General features: G+C 43.8%; 1 long non-coding RNA gene and 1 other non-coding gene across 2 annotated transcripts; both read left to right on the plus strand.

Annotated features, from left to right (window-relative positions):
• The first annotated feature begins 892 nt into the window (after positions 1–892).
• On the plus strand, positions 893–997 carry LOC125156811 (U6 spliceosomal RNA). The gene has a single exon (XR_007148789.1). It is a non-coding gene; the product is annotated as a U6 spliceosomal RNA (small nuclear RNA).
• Positions 998–3326: 2329 nt separating this feature from the next.
• Positions 3327–16512, plus strand: LOC125156067 (uncharacterized). The gene is made up of 4 exons (XR_007148461.1): positions 3327–3591; positions 8500–8741; positions 10518–10648; positions 15512–16512. It is a non-coding gene; the product is annotated as an uncharacterized LOC125156067 (long non-coding RNA).
• Positions 16513–16858: the final 346 nt, after the last annotated feature.

Consider the following 16858-nt stretch of genomic DNA (forward strand, 5'->3'; position numbering starts at 1 on the left):
AATTAAAACCACAATTATATATCCCTACACACCTATTCAAATAGCTAAAATAAAAAAAATAGTGATAGTATCAAAAGCTGGTGAGGACACAGAGAAACTGGATCTCTGAGGCATCGCTAATGGCAACGTAAAATGGTACAACCACTATGGGAAACAGTTTGGCAGTTTCTTATAAAACCAAACATGCGCTTACCGTATAACCCAGTAATCACACTCCTTGGGCATGTATCCCAGAGAAACGAAAACTTATATTCATGCAGAAACATGTACACAAATGTTCACAGCAGCTTTATTTAAACTAGCAAAATACTGAAAACAATTGCAATGTTCTTTTCTGGGTGAGTGGTAGAGCAAACTCTGAGACATGCATAAGGATGGAATACTGCTCAACAAGAAAAATGAAGTATTGGTACGTGCAACAACCTGAATGATCCTCGAGGGCATTATGCTTAATGAAATAAGTCAGTCTGTAAAAGTTGCATACCTTTTGAAGTATGACTCTACTTCTGTAACATTATAAAAAAATGACCCAAAACCCCCACATGGAAATGGAGAGTAGATTGATGGTTGCCAGGGGAGGGAAAGGATAGGAAAGTGGGAATACAAGAGGTAGCATGAAGGAGTTCTTCCATGGTGACAAAGTGGCTCTGTGTCTTGATTGTGATAGTAGTTATATGAATCTATTCACGAAATACAATTACATAGACACGGACACACACAAATGAATGCAGTCTTCAAAAATGATAAAAACAAGGGCACCTGGGTGGCTAGGTTGGTTAAGTGTCTGACTCTTGATCTCAGCCTAGGTCTTGATCTCAGGGTTGTGAGTTCAAGCCCCATGGTGGGCTCCACCCTGGGCATGAAGCCTAGTTTAAAAAAAATTATAAAATATGCTCGCTTCAGCCGCACATGTACTAAAATTGGAACGATACAGAGAAGATTAGCATGGCCCCTGTGCAAGGATGACACGCAAATTCGTGAAGCGTTCCATATGTTTTAGTACGCAAGTGGTGTAAAGCGTATCAAGGAGGGTTAATAAAATTTGGAGGAATAAGAATCCAGAATGGATTATAACAATGATTACTTTCTTAGCCACAGCTCATAGGGTTTTTGTTCTTTGGTGGTGAGGAATAAAAAATTTATAGCAGACTTTGACATACTCATTATAATTTATAAAACACATTTGTGGTGGGGCGCCTGGGTGGCACAGTCGGTTAAGCGTCCGACTTCAGCCAGGTCACGATCTCGCGGTCCGTGGGTTCGAGCCCCGCGTCAGGCTCTGGGCTGATGGCTCAGAGCCTGGAGCCTGTTTCCGATTCTGTGTGTCCCTCTCTCTCTGCCCCTCCCCCGTTCATGCTCTGTCTCTCTCTGTCCCAAAAATTAAAAAAAAAAAAAAAAACACATTTGTGGCAATGTCATCTTCATAATAAACTATATATAAAATCAAAAAAATTATAAAAACAAAATGAGGTCTGTAGTCTAGTTAACGGTAATATACTAATGTCAATGTCCTGGTTTTGATATCATACTACAGCTTGTTATCACCATTAGGGGAAGCTGGGTGAAGGACATATGTGTGCTATTTTTTGCAACTTCCTATGAGTCTATAGTTATTTCAAAATTAAAAGTTACAAAAAGCCCTCTATATGTCATTTTCATTTATCATTTGCTTAATCATTTACTCATGGTGTTAACTCTAATGATAACCCTCCGTGTCAAAACATAAACAAAACAAAAAACCCAAACCCTCAAATAATCAGCAGATCTCCTTGTTTATTCTCAAAGCATTGCTGGGAGCTGTCCCGAGCCTGCCCGTGATCTTTCTGCGCACTTGTCTTATGCTCCATCTCTGACAGAAGCATTGAGGGTGGACGCGATTGTCCTTTGTTGGCAGGGCTTCATCTAGACCGTCCTCCAGGGTCGGGAGATTCACTCTTGGTCTGTCGTCCATGAATTTACGCAAATTCTTAAGGACTTTATCTTTTCAAACACTGTTCCTTCTAAAGTCACTGAATTTCATGTGTTTATCTCCATTGTTTAAAACACACTCAATATTTGTAATTCTTTTAGCCCTTTGAAACTTCATGGATGCCCCTCTTATTTGGGCCCATTGAAATTTGGTCAACAAGTTTATTTACAGACATATTTTCTATGTCTTTCGTGAATTCATAGCATTTGCTTATTTCTTCAAAGCTTTGGTCTTTCCATACTTGAATCCATACCTTTTGAGCTCTTGCTCAGATGTAGATTCCTCTTAATAATTTAGTTTGCCCCTTCTGATGTGTCCTCTACATGTCCTTCCTTGAGTGGCGGAATGACTAAAATCACACACATTCCTTCAAGTGCTGACCCATCTAGGTGTTATACAAGATAGGTGGAACCAAACTTTTAGAATCCAGGACCGGTGAAAGGCTCTTTTACATGCTAAGTTTTAGAGGTGTAAATTTTTCTTCTAGACTTTTTTCTTCACTTGTACTTTTTTTTTTTTTCCAATTGAAATATGCATAAAAGGAACACAGAGGGCAGCCTCTATCAAAGGAATTGAAAGCTTTGCCGGAGAACACCAGGCACTGGGGAGAAATGTTTCCCAGGCGCCCATAGCAGGCAGAGACAGTGAAAGAGGAAAAGTGAAGGTAGCAGACATTTACATAATGACATCAACATATTTTAGCTGCCTCCAATTGTGAGCTGTCTCCAATTCTTCTTTCACGAGCTCCTCAAAGTGCTAGACCCAGAGTGACCCCTGGGTTTTATTGGCCCCAAGGGCAACTCTGAAAGTAACTACAAGTAAGTTTCCTTTTGTTTCTAATGCTGCCCAGAATAATGAGCAGGATTTTCTTATCCTGATAAGAAAAACACAGCGCAAGTATTTTTGGCAAATAATCTACAGTGAATACTATATCTGTTCTCTGGCAACTGATGGCCATCATTGTATGGTTTGACTTGTTCAGATCTGTCCGCTTTTAATGTGTTTTTATACATTTGCCTATCACGCTTTCTCTCTTTTGCTTACTCAGTTGTTCACTGGTTTCATGTCATTTCTCATTTGCTTATTATTATGCAAGTCCCTGGGTTGTGCCCTGGGAGCACACCACAAATATCACTATGACTGAGTGCCCGACACTCAAAAAGTAACTGGGATTTGGTAAGTGGGGCACGTGACCCAGCCCAAGCCAATTAGCGTATCACATACTCCTGGCTACAGTGATTCGTCCACAGACAGCACGTGTCCAAAGACAGTCCAATCAGAGCCCCCAAGGGCTCTCGTGTGAGAGCCCCAGGATGACTCAAAGCTCTTCTACCTCTTTCTCTCTACATCCCCAGCACATAAAGGAGCCCTTGACATGTAGTGGCCCCTCAATAAGTATTTTTTGAATTATTGAATGCTATGCCTTTCTTTCTTATTATACCAGAAATCTGAGAGGACACAAGAGGCTAGACCTGCCATCTTACCCCCTCAGGGAGCCTGAGACTGAGCCAACAGAGCACAAAGCATGCGGCAGGTAGAGACACGTGATTATATCTGGGAGCCCTGAATCTTGCCATGCCTGAAGCCAGAGCTGCCCTTGGTCTTCTCACTGCCATGAGCCAGTAAGTTTCTGTTTTGCTTAATCCGTGTTTAGTTAGGTTTATGTTATGTCACTGTTTACTGCCGAGTCCTAAATGAAAAAATTAAAAGAAGGGTCATGCCCCACCCTTAAACTAGAGCATTTCAGTCCCTTGGAAGGGGAAATATGGAGCACAGGCACGTGGGATGGGAGTTTGACGGAGGTGCTTTCCATGACGATGTGCTGATGCCTGTGGCAGAGGGGCGATGGCAGCAGGCATAGAGACAGCACTGGCAATGGTGATGATGCTTGTAATAATGGTGGTGAAGGGGCACGTGGGTGGCTCAGTCGCTGAAGACTGCAACTCTTGGTTTTGGCTCAGGTCATGATCTCACAGTGTGTGGGATTGAGCCCCGCAGCAGGCTTTGTGTAAACAGCATGGAGCCTGCTTGGGATTCTCTCTGTCCTTCTTCTTTGTCTGCCCCTTCCCTACTCGTGTGCAGGCTCTTCCTCTCTCTCAAAATAAATAAACATTTAACATGGTGGCGGACCCAGTGGTGTTGGTGATACTGCTAATGGTGATAATGGTGGTGGGGGCTGGGATGGCTGCAGTGGTGGCCATTAGCACCAAGTGACTCTCCTCCTGTCTCCTCCAACACTCAGCACCACCGTAAACTAACCTTACAACTGCCTCCAGAATAAGAAATCTTAGAACTGAAAGAAACCTCAAGAAAGTGTCTAATATGAGCCCCGCATTGTGCTGAGCATGGAACCTGCTTGGGATTCTCTCTCTCCCCCTCTCTCTCTTTCCCTCCCCTGCTCGTGCATGCTCTCTTGCTCTCTCTCAAAATAAGTAAATAAACTTTAAAAATTAAAAAAAAAAAACAACTGATCTTGAACTTCTAGCCTTCAAAACTATGAGAAAGTAAGTTTTTGCTTACCTACTTTGTGGTACTTTGTCATGGCAACCCTAGAAAACTCATGTAGGGTCAGTGAACTAGTATTTCTTAATTCCCCCCAGTTTGTTCTAAGACTCAATCAGTGTCTAGAATAATTGCCTTAAAAGGTAAACTTACATTTTCCAGCCCTCTTTCAAGACACTGGCCACACTTCACCTGTCCAACCACAGGTCCAACTTCCCTATGAAAGTTCCTAACCTCAGTTAGGACCTTCACTGCACCATCTCTTAGAAGTACCATGCCAGTGCCAAGAACTCATTTGCTCCTGCTAGCTCTTCCCCAACCCCAAAGTTTTCACCTCTCCCTTCCCCCAAACCACATGCAAGTCAAGCTTTTATCAAGCATTTACTAGGCAAGGTGCCATGATGCCTAACCACATAATATATTTTTAAAGAAGGGACTTTCAGGGACCTTTTCTCCTGAGCAAGGTGGGGGGGGGTGGGGGTTGCGGATTCAAGCTTTGCACTGCATCTCTCAAGTTATGCCAACCGGGAACCTATCTAAACCACCTGTTAAAAATTTGATGCTAAGTTCTCAGGGAGCTAGAGCAGGAATTTATTTAAGATTTTGTTTTTAATCAAATCTCTACATGCAATATGGAGCTTAAACTCACAACCCTGAGATCAAGAATTGCATGCCCTACAGACTGAGCCAGCCAGACAGCCCTAGAGCAGGAATTCCCACCACCAGCACAAGGAAGGGAATGAGTCCTTGGTTCAGGCAAAGCACCATGAATGGGTTGGTAAATTCACCTTGGCAATCTTTGAGCTGTGTTCTCAGTTTCTGTGCACAATTTTCTTTGTCCCAGACTGCCTTGCTACTCTACCAACTAATGCTAGTGAGAAGGTATGCCCATTAATAATTAAGAGCATAAGCCCTGCACTTGGAAGAACCTGGTTCAAATCCTAGCTGCTACACTTCGTAGCTCTCTAGAACAGCATCCTAAATTTGGGAATATGCAGAAGAGGTTCCTGGGTGTTCTTTTGGTGCAGTTTTTGGACTTGACTTTCTACTGAGTAGGCAATTTTTGTTTCTGTAGGGGCAGAGGTTAACTTGTAAATTTTGGTCCAGTTAAGATGCAAATAATTTAACTCTGGTGGTAGAATTGGTTCCAAGGGTTATGGTTTATGGCCCTGTTGGACATTAACCAGCTTTCCATCTAATCCAGTAATATTTCTGTATTGATTTCCTGCTGCTGCTATGATAATTTACCACATCTTAGGGCTTAAAACAACATAAACTTATCTTAGTTCTAGAAGTCAGAAGTCCAAAATCAGGTTCATGGGCTAAAATCAAGTGCCAGCAGGGTTGGTTTCTTCTGGGGGCTCTACAAGAGGATGTGTTTCCTTGCCTTTTTCAGCCTCCAGGGTCACCTACATTCTGTAGCTTGTGGCCCCTTCCTCCATCCTCAAAGCGCATCACTCCAGCCTCTGCTTTCACTCTTCTGTCTCTCACTCAGACACCCCTGCCTCCTTGTATAAGGATGCTTGTGATGACACTGCACTACCAGATAATCCAGAATAATCTCCCCATCTCAAAATCTACAACTTAATTACATCTGTGAAGTTCTTTTTACCTTTAAGGGGACATATTCACAAGTTCTAGCATCGGGATGTGGACATCTTTGGAGGGTGGGGAGGCATTATCTAGGCTACCAGGCTTTCCTTGTATTTCTTTGTTAAATCATCTGCATATACCTAAATTCTCTAATGCTCTTTGCGTAAGCTTTAATATCCTACTGGTTCTCACACAAATTAAAGACTAAAAATCTTTGACATGTGATCATTTAATACTCACCTGAGAATCATGATGCACATTTTGTAAAAATACACTTAACGTAGCTTTGTGACCCTAGGCAAGTCACTTAACCTCTCCAAGTTTTACATCTCTATAAGCAAGGATGACATAAATAATAATAATACTTAATTTGGGGGGTTGTCATTGTAGGGGACAAATGACACAATGTATGTACAACAATTGGTTCAGCGCCTTGTGCATCATAAGACCTCAATAAATGTTACATGCTGATGCCGATAAGAACTCAGACAAGTACTGTGGCCCCCTGTACCTCCACTTGCCTAAAACCAGAGTGCTGTGCTTAGCGCCCTCTATTTGCCTTTGTAGCTCTCTCTAGCTTTAGGACCAGTTAGCAAACATCAGGTAGTTTCATTCACATTGCAAAAAGGTGCCCCCTCTCGGTGAAGAAGGCATTGCAACTCCAGCCAGAGCACCTGACCTGGCAAAGGGGTGCTGACTGGTTTTCAGTCTCCACTTGCCCTTCCCCAGCCGGGTCCCTTTGTGGCACACACAAACTGTACACTCCGCATGGGGAGTCCCTGACTGTGATTTTAAAACTAATTGATGCTGGTGATTATCATAGGAAGCACTCCACATTGTTCTCTGGACAGAAGGAAAGTGATGTAATAATAACCTGAGCAGAAAGACAGGACTTGTCTTTGTACTGATTTCATGCCAAAACATGGCAAATTGCAACAGACAATTGCCAGGAAACTTATTAGCATCAATAACAATATTCTTGCGCGCACACACACACACACACACACACACAGCACACCCCAAAACCAAACAAAACTAAATCTGCCCAGAACAACAGACAGTCATCATTCAACAGACTACAAACAGTTCTTCCCGTGGCATGTATAATGATGGATGAAACTCAGCACAAATGTAGTATCCTGCAGCTATGGCTGCACTGACCCCAGAACTGCTTGAACTCAGGGTCATGTTTACACTGTAAATATGTAAATATGCTATGTAAATATGTACGCTCGCTCCATTTCTTAAAAAAAGAAAACAGAACCATGCTTAAGATGAGCAGAGCAGCCTTGCCACTCAATGTGTGGTCTGGATCGCCAGCATCTACATGACCTACCTGGCTGCTGGTTAGAAATTCAGAGTCTCAGGCCCCCCAGACCTGCTGGATCCGAAGCTGAATTTTAACAAGATTCCCAGGCAATTCAAATGCACATCAAAGTTTAAGAAGCTCTGCTCTAAGAACTTCTGAGTGAAAGCGGTGGGTGGTAATATCCTTCTGAATAGCTGTCCCTCTTTGTAAGGAAAAATCACACCATTGCTACCAACCAGCAGGGATGTCAGAGAAGGGAAGTCACTGAAGCCGTCTTTCTACACAAACATTCATTAGGGTCTGTTGTATGCCAGACATTGTTCTAGATGCTGAGATACAGCAATGGAAAAGAAAAAGAAAAAGAAAAACCCTGCCCTGGAAGATCAAATGGATAGTCTATAGCACGTCAGGTGGTGGTAAATACTATGAAGAAAAATTAAAACAGGATAGGGAGGGTGACATTTTTGCACTTTTTTTAAAAAAAATTTAAATCTTTCCTTTGTTTTCACATTTTTCCTTCTTTTTACTTCCAAAAGTAAAGGAGATCGTAGCTCTGCAGTTTTTGCACTCTTCAACATCATGGTCAGGAGAGGATACTTGTGCAAAGATCCAAAGGAAACAGAGACAAGCTTTGCAAATATTTCCTGGAACAGCATGGCAAGGAAAGGGAACGGCACATGCAAAGCCCCAGGGAGCAGAAATTACAGCATGTGTGTATGTGGACGAGAGTGACCCATTGATGATTGATCGAGGGAGAGGGAAGAATTGCTGATGATGTATGTTCTCATCAGTGGAAGAGGATGAGACAGAGGACACAACAGAGGCCAGTCCAGTAGGGGAGTATAGAGTCTGACCACTAATATGAGGGAAGGTAGAACACATGTGCCCAATGTGGGTAAGCTGGTAAATAAAGCAGCAAAGCTCCCAGAGGTTTCCTGTAGGATTTAAGATTTCTCCTTGTAATACGAGTCAAGTTCATGAGTTGAAAGAGAGAGAGAATACTAGAGGTATAGCAGAGAGGGTAAGGTTTGAAACGGTTGGAAGAGTGAACAGACCAGGGAAGCGTGTGCTTGTTAAGTAGCACCGATTCTTCCTGGTGACACAGCAGCTGTCTTTCTCCATCCAGGTTCAGCATCAAGTGGAGACGAGGAGAGAGTTGGGGGTTGGCAGTGAAGATAGGAGCGGCCTTCCCCAGGGAACAGGAGGCTCCTTCTTGACTGCTTGAACCTACAACCAGAAATGCTTAGTGCTGGAATTTCCCTGGAGATGGGGGCTGCTGGAAGCAGAAGCCAAGCTTCAGGGACCCCATACTGGAAACCTACATGAGTTCAAATCCTGACTCGGCCACTTACTACTCTGCATCCTGGGGTACGTGTTCTCACTTCTCTGAGTCTGCACCCCTTCTCTTCAGGCTCTGCTCGTGTTAACGCCTCTGCCCAGAGGCTTCCTCTCCCTTTACCAAGCCAAGGAAATGGTCCTGGTCTGCTGCTTGAAGATACACATTTTAAATATTCAAATAACTGTGTTCATGTATTCATTCATTTATTTAATCATTCATTCAGGGAATACTAATAGCTCATAGTAGGAGAAAAAAATGGATAGGGGCATCTGGGTGGCTCAGTTGTTAAGCATCTGACTCTTGATTTTGCCTGGCATCATGATCTCACAGTTGGTGGGATCAAGCCCCGCCCTGGGCTCTGCACTGACAGTGCAGAGCCTTCTTGGGATTCTCTCCCTCTCTGTCTCTGTCCCTCCCCTTCTCTCTCTCTCTCTCTCTCTCTCTCTCTCTCTCTCTCTCTGTCTCTCAAAATAAATAAATAAACAAATAGTTTTTAAACAAAAAAGGACAACAAGTGGATAAATCCAGGTTCCAATAGAAGTTCTACCAGTTACCAGTTTTATGAAACACACAGAAATAGCTGTACCAGAAAGTTTCTAACTACGCCAAGGCTCATTTTTCTCTGCTGCAAAACAGAAACATTAACACAATGTTCCTCACAGGGCTGTGTGAGAAATAAGTGAAATAATCAAGCTCACCCACAAAGATACTTAGTGCGGTGCCCAGGCACATAGTAAAAGCTCATTAAGTGTTAGCCGTTATTAGTCACAGATATGTTTTGCAAGGCACTGTGCTAAGAGCTGGGGATGCAAGGATAAAGGGGGTCATTTGTGTTTCACACAATTCATATTATAGTGAGGGAGACAGTATCTAAACCAATACATTATAATTGTGATGCAATTAGACACGAGCTCTGCCAAAGACGTGTATACAGTTACCACTGACGGGTAATGAAGCAGAAGTTTTCACTGCACCTTGGGAAGATGAGAAGTCTTTCTGGGGTGATATTTGGAATGGTCTTCCAATGACGAGACACTTGCCAGATGGAGAAGGGGAAGGGCATCCCACATTGAAGGAACAACGTGGCATCTTGAAAGGGCATAGTGTATCCATGAAGCTGTGCGGAGCCATAGTCACTGGAATGGAGGGTACATGGAAAAGCAGAACAGCAGATGAAGCTTAAGAGGCAAAGGTCCCACGTGGGGAGGGCTACGTTTGCCACGCTAACCCTTCCCACGTGATCTTATAAACCATGGGCAACTGTGTTCAGGTTTTTAGGCAGAAGAACAAGATCAGGATCCTGGCATTACAATGGAACATAGACGAGAGGAGGAACAAGGCTGAGGATGGGAAACGGCCAGGAGGCCATTGTAATAATGCAGGTGTGACATGATAAGAACTTGGACAAGGGCAGTGGCAGAGGGCATAGAAAGGAAGCTAAGGATGGGAGAGACCGTTCAGAAGTGAAATCCACAGTACTCAGGAATGTGTTGGGGCTGGATGTGGGGTAAGAAGATGAGGGAGTCATTCACCATAGCCTATTAAACTCACATAGTGATGGGTTAGTGAAGCGGAGTTTAAAAATGTTTTAGCAAGTGAAGGCTCCAAATCTAGGGCAGCTTGAGAGTTACCTTGGAGCATATCTTCTTTGACTCCCTGATGAACACTTGAGCATTTCCTGGTAATCATGTAATAGTAAAGCAAATAGCACCCATTGCCCTCAGAAAAGACTATATGACCATGTATCTATAATGCAAATATAATATTGCGATAATATTAACCATTATGCCATGTGCGTGCTACAGGAAATATGGAACAAAGAATACAAGACTTAGCAGAGAGAAACGTCTACTCCATGGAGGCACTCAACCATGAGAACATTTTTGAAAGATAGAGATGGGCACTGAACGAGGGAGGAAATGCCTGAGCTGAGCAGGTGAGCAGGAAAGCATTTTTCAGGTGTGTTGTGACAGCCCATCATCCTGTGAGCTGTTCCAGAACGAAAGGATCCATGATCAGAAAAGTCTGGAGATTCAACCCCCTTTCACAGCATGTCTCACAATTCTCTTGACATATTAAAGATCCTGAGAAGCCCTGCAGTTAAAAATAATTTGTCTAGGGGAGCCTGGGTGGTTCAGTCGGTTAAGCATCTGACTCTTGATTTTGGCTCAGGTCATGATGTCACAGTCTGTGGGATCGAGCCCCATATCAGGCTCCACACTGACAGCAGGGAGCCTGCTTGGGATTCTCTCTCTCCCTCTCTCTGCCCTTCTCTGCTCATGCACGCATGCTCTCTCTCTCTCTCTCTTTCAAAATAAATAAACTTAAGAAAAAATAATTTGTCTAGTGAAAAAAGCAAGTTGGTGGTTACTTGAGACAGGTGGTGGGGATAGGGAGGGGCACAAGAAAACATTTTGGGGTAATGTACATGTTCTATATCTTGATTGGGATGGTAGGTTACATGGATGTACGTATGCGTCAAATTCATTGACCTGTACACAGAATGTAAACATTTTGCTATACATTTTATGTGTAAATTATACCTCATTTAACTTGATTAAAAACTATAACAATTTGTTGGGGGGCCTGGGTGTCTCTGTTGGTTGGGCATCTGGCTCTTGATTTTGGCTCAGGTCATGATCCCAGGGAGGTGGGATGGAACCCTATGTTGGGCTGAGCATGGAGCCTGCTTAAGATTCTCTCTCTCTCCCTCTCTCTCCGTCTCCCTCTCCCTCTCTCTCTCTCTCTCTTTCTCTCTCTCTCTCCCTCTATGTCCTGCCCCCATTCGCATGCTCTCTCTAAAAAAAAAGTGTCTAAAAACTATTATAACTCGTTGTCTTTTTTTTTTTTTTTTTTGCTTTGGAGAACCTTTTTATTATTTTCATTAATATTCCCTCAAAAGGCCTATTTCTCTGAACACCATCTGGAGAAACACCAGTGTGTCCATTTCCTATGGCTGCTGTTACAAATTACCACAAATTTAGTGGTTTAAAACATCATAAATTTATTATCTTACAGTTCTAGAGGTCACACGTCTGAAATGGGTCTCACTAGGCTAAACTCAAGGCACTGTGTTTGTTCTGGAGGCCCTAGGGGAGGAAAGGATCTGTCTTCTTGCCTTTTCCATCTCCCAGAGGCCACCCACATCCCCTGCCTCAGAGGGTCCCCGTTCCTTCATCTTCAAAGTCAGCAATCACATCCCTGTGACCTCTACTTCCTTCCCCAGATCTCCTTCTCTGACTTCTACTTCCTTCTCTCACTCACTAGAACCCTTGCGATTACCCTGCACCCACTCACATCATCCAGGATTACGTCCTCATCTCAAGCTACTTAATTGGATCACATCTGCAAAGTCTTTTTTGTTGTATAACACTCCCAGTTTCCAGGAATTAGGACAACTCGGGAGACTGAGGCATTATTCTGCTTAACATAACCAGTTTTTAGTGTAAAATAAGAGGAGTGAGTAATAAGCCCAGAAATGAAGGTTGAGGAGGTTGAGGTCAGATCAGGCTAAAGAATTTGGTGAGCGACAGGCAGAATTTCTTTAACCTTAAATTGGTACATTTACATGTTTTAAAGTATGAAAGCTATCATCGGGTATAAAGAGTTTTTCCTCGGATCACCAGCCATCCAGTTCCCCTTTATGGGACCAACAAATGTTACTTACCACTTTCTTATATATTATTTCAGACATAATCCATGCCTACATAATTCCTTTACACACATGGTAACATAGTATAAAAATTGTCTTGGTGACTTTCTAACTACCACTCAGCAATATAAGTTGGATATCACACCAGAGCAAGACAATGAGAGCTTTTTAAAAAGTTTATTTATATTTTTTAGTAATCTCTACACCCAATGTGGGACTCGAACTCGCAACCCCAAGACCAAGAGTCCTATGCTTTACCAACTGAGCCAGCCAGGCATCTCCAAAGAGAGCTTCTTTATTCATTTCAAATGGATACAATAGCATTTAATTTTATGGACTGGTGATTCTTCTCATGGTTGTTCATTAGAATGGCCTAGGGAGATTTTGAAAGATTCCCCAGGAGTTCCAGTTATCTTTTCTCTGCAATAAATCACCTCAAAGGTTAGAAGCATAAAACAATGACCATTTTGTTATGCTCACACTTTGGGGGGGGGCAAGAATTCTTGTAGGGCACAGTGGGGACAGCTTGTCTCTGCTCCACAGTGATGGGGGGCTTTGGTGGGGTGACTTGGATGGCTGGGAGATGGCAGGAATGGTTTGATTGGAGCCGTGTATCTGGGGCTTTGATTTTGACATCAGTTGGAATGCTTGGTTACTATCCACATCATATCTTCAGAGGCTGAAATATCTAAAAATGATTCCTGACTCACATGCCTAGTGCCTGGGCTAGGATGTCTGTAACAGCTAGGGCTGAATGGACCTCTCTCTCTGTCTCTGTCTCTGTCTCTCTCTTCTTTCCTTCTCTCTCTCTCTCTCTCTCTCTCTCTCTCTCCCTCTCCCTCTCCCTCTCCCTCTCCACCCACCGCCTGTCTTCATGCAGCTGGTTTGGGCTTCCTCAAAGTATGGCGGTCTCAGGCTAGTCAGACATCTTACAATGGCAGCTGGCTCACCCCAGAGCTTAAGTTCCAAGAGTCAATGCAAAAGCTACAAAGCTTCTTAAAACTTAGCCTTTGAGATCTCAGACGACCTATTTGATCCCCTTCTATTGGTTGAGCAAGTCCCTAAACAAGAGACTATCCCTGTTTAAGAGAGGGGGAATTAGACTCTACCTCTCAATGGGAGAAGCGGCAGAGACTTTCAGATCATCCTAATATACCACACCCAGGTGACCTGAAAGTGCAACCAGGCTTAAAAACCACAGATAAAATGTTCCAGCCCTTATTAGCCAAGCCCCTATTGATGAATATGCTGGTTGCTTCAGATGTGCTGCTCCTGCCAGTGATACAGCACTCAGTATGAACAGCAGTTGTGATTTCACACATGGGCAGATATGTCTGGGGTAAATTCCAAGAAGTGAAGCTGGTGTGGGCTAAGGACACCGGGCTGGCTTGGTTGGTAGAACACGTGACTCTTGATCTTGGGATCGTGAGTTCAAGCTCCACAGTTGGGGGGAAACAAAGGGAAATTGGTGTGGATTACAGATTAGATACTAGAAGTTTTTGAGTGATAATAAAGTGACACAACCAAGGTGGAACTTTAGAAAATCCAGTCTGTCTGCACTGCCCGGGATGGAGCAGAGGGATGCAGGAATTGTAGACAGAGACCAGGTTGATTGTGGTCAGACTGTCTGGCGGGGACAGATCATAAGGTAGAAGTATATCTAGAAAGCGACAGGTGAGACAGAGCTCCCGAATGCTATGATTCTCGTTACAGGTGATGGAAGACAGAGGGTAAGGGGGTGATAAACTTATCAGTAGGGATCATATGCACTGGAGTGCTCATGGCCAGTTTCTGAGAAGGGGTGGGACTTCAGATGCAGCATGTAGGATGAGGAGAATTTTAATAGGCAGCAAGGAAAAGGGAAGACAATCTGGCCAGCAGCATTTCATGAGTTAGAAGCCACGGAGAAAGCTTCTTCTTGAGATAGATAATCCAGCTCAAGCACTTAGGGCTTAGCTGTTACCTGTCACACAGCAAGTATTCAAAACGATGATGCATTATTCTCAATAATAGCCAGTAAGGTCTACTAAAAGCTTAACAAATTGGAACAAGACTTTGGATGACAACTGTCAATGCTCTCATTATTTCTAAAGAGATCTACACAGAATGGGAAAAGCTTTGGTTCGGCCATCGATTCTTCAACCATAGGCCCAATCTGAAACTGAGAGGGGTTTCCTCATTCTGTCCTAGAGCCCCTCATCAGCTTCCCTTCCTTCCGAGAGATGATCAGTGGGAACTGACGCTAGCTGCACAGAGAATCCCTAGAACCCCATTCCTGACCCACCATCACCCACTCAGCCTGGTGCTCCTGGTACTCCTTACCATCTGGTGACACTTGGGCCCAGGAGTTGATGCTCTTTGGAGTGCATTAACAAAAGATCCCAGAGCAAGTCTGAAAAGGGTCTCGCTGTAAGTGCTGGAAAGACCTTCTCTGAAGACTTGATACAATTCTGGGTGGTACATGGTAATGAAAAGAAGTAACATCTGGATAGTATATTAGGATATGGCTAACTTCAGTCATCCTTTGGTTGTCAGCTTAAAAAGTCACTTCCCATGGGGTGCCTGGGTGGCTCAGTCAGTAAAGTGTCAGACTTTGTTTCAGGTCATGATCTCACGGTGAGTGAGTTTGAGCCCCACATCAGGCTCTGTGCTGACAGCTCAGAGCCTGGAGCCTGCTTCGGATTCGGTGTCTCCCTCTCTCTTCCTCCCCACTGCTCGTTTTCTCTCTCTCTCTCTCTCTCTCTCTCTCTCTCTCTCTCTCTCTCTCTCTCTTTCTGAAATAAATAAACATAATAAAAAAAAATTTTAATCACCTCCTCCACAAAGTCCTAACAACCCTGACACTCTTTGAGTGCCCCCAATATGTACTTTCCTATACTCTAAGCAATTACGACACTATTGTTATTCTTGTGTATACGTCTCCCTTATATACACACTCTCTCTTATAAATGAACTCTTGTTTGCACATCTCTGTGGTAGAGAGACCCCAATGACTCCCACTTCCGGTTTTCTATGCCTTGGTATAATCCCTTGCCCCTTGACTATATATCCAGGACCTGTGACTTGCTTCTAATCAGTAGAATAGACAAGGTCAAGGGATATCACCCCCAAGGCTGTATGAGCTTACATAACACTCCATCTCGGCAGACTGGAGCAGGAGACTCTGCTGGCTGGCTTGATGAAGTCAAGCCGTGTTGAAGAAGCCGCCGTGGCAAGGAGCTGCAAGTAGACCCCCGTTATCATGGGCGGCCTCTATGGCCTGCAGATGGAATGCAGCTGATGGCCAGCCAAAACCGAGGCCCACAGTCTTACCGTGATAAGAAAGTCAACTCCTCCAGCAAGCTAAAGAAGCTTGGAAGCAGACTTTCCTCCAATCAAGCTTCCAGATCAGAACGAACCCAGTGGACAACTTGAGTGCAACCTTACAAGACCCTGAGCAGAGGAGCCAGCTAAGCTGTGTCCAGACCCTTAACCCACAGGAAATGTGATATAAAAATGTATACTTTCAAAGCCTCTAAATTTCTGATAATTTGTTACAGCAATAGAAAACAAATATATCCCCCACTAGACTATAAGCTCTGTGCGGGCAGGAACCACGTCCATGGCGTACCCCTCATCGTACCTCCAGCAACCTACAGCGTGCTTCACAAATATTTATTGACTGGATGTGCATCATCCCTACAACACTTATAAGCACTCCATAAGGAGGATCATTTTTACTCGAGTTTTCCTCGAGTGAATCCAAGATTCACACAGAAAGAGAAGAGACAGGACTTGAATGAGCATTTCCTCAGACCAGACCCCAAGCTCACTCTCTCACATCTGTAGGAACAGTGCGGGCTTTCCATCCCAGCAGGCCCAGACATTACTGTCCCTCACCCACACTCACGGCAGACACATCACTGATAAATCCCTGTATGCTCTCAGGCTGAGTCCATTGCAAACCTTCTCAACTCAGCATTTTGGTAGCCACGAGCAATTGATCAGAGCTGGCCCAAGAGAGGAAACCTATTTATCATCTGAGCTCTCAGCTCTTAGTTCTCTTCATGTCTCCGTGCAGCTGAATTTGGGATCTATCCCTAGGAATGTGCAGGAAATAATAGGAAAGCAATGAAAGGCTGGGCATAGATAGAGTGGTACCCAGGAAAGAAAAGTCAAGAAAAGAAAAGGGAGCTGGGGGTGGGTGGGTGGGTGGGGGCAACATTCCTAGAACTTTCCCTGCAGAGGAAAGCCCTACAACATTTCCAGGCAGGAAATTCCACTAATGACGCATGCTACAGCTGGGTTCTCTCATGGCTGAATTCCCTAAGTTAGCTGATGGATTCTTCCTTGCACAGAAATTGGATTCAACAATTCAAATCCTTTTTTAAATTATTATCACTGCCATGCCACCCCAGCTGATGACTACACCAGGGGAGCAATGGACTGAACATTTGCCATGGCTGATATTTTTGTTGTTTTGACAATTAAGGTGTTGTGTTTGCCTGAAGGATT

This window comes from Prionailurus viverrinus, chromosome F2 (genome assembly GCF_022837055.1).
Source record: "Prionailurus viverrinus isolate Anna chromosome F2, UM_Priviv_1.0, whole genome shotgun sequence".
Lineage (NCBI taxonomy): Eukaryota > Metazoa > Chordata > Mammalia > Carnivora > Felidae > Prionailurus > Prionailurus viverrinus.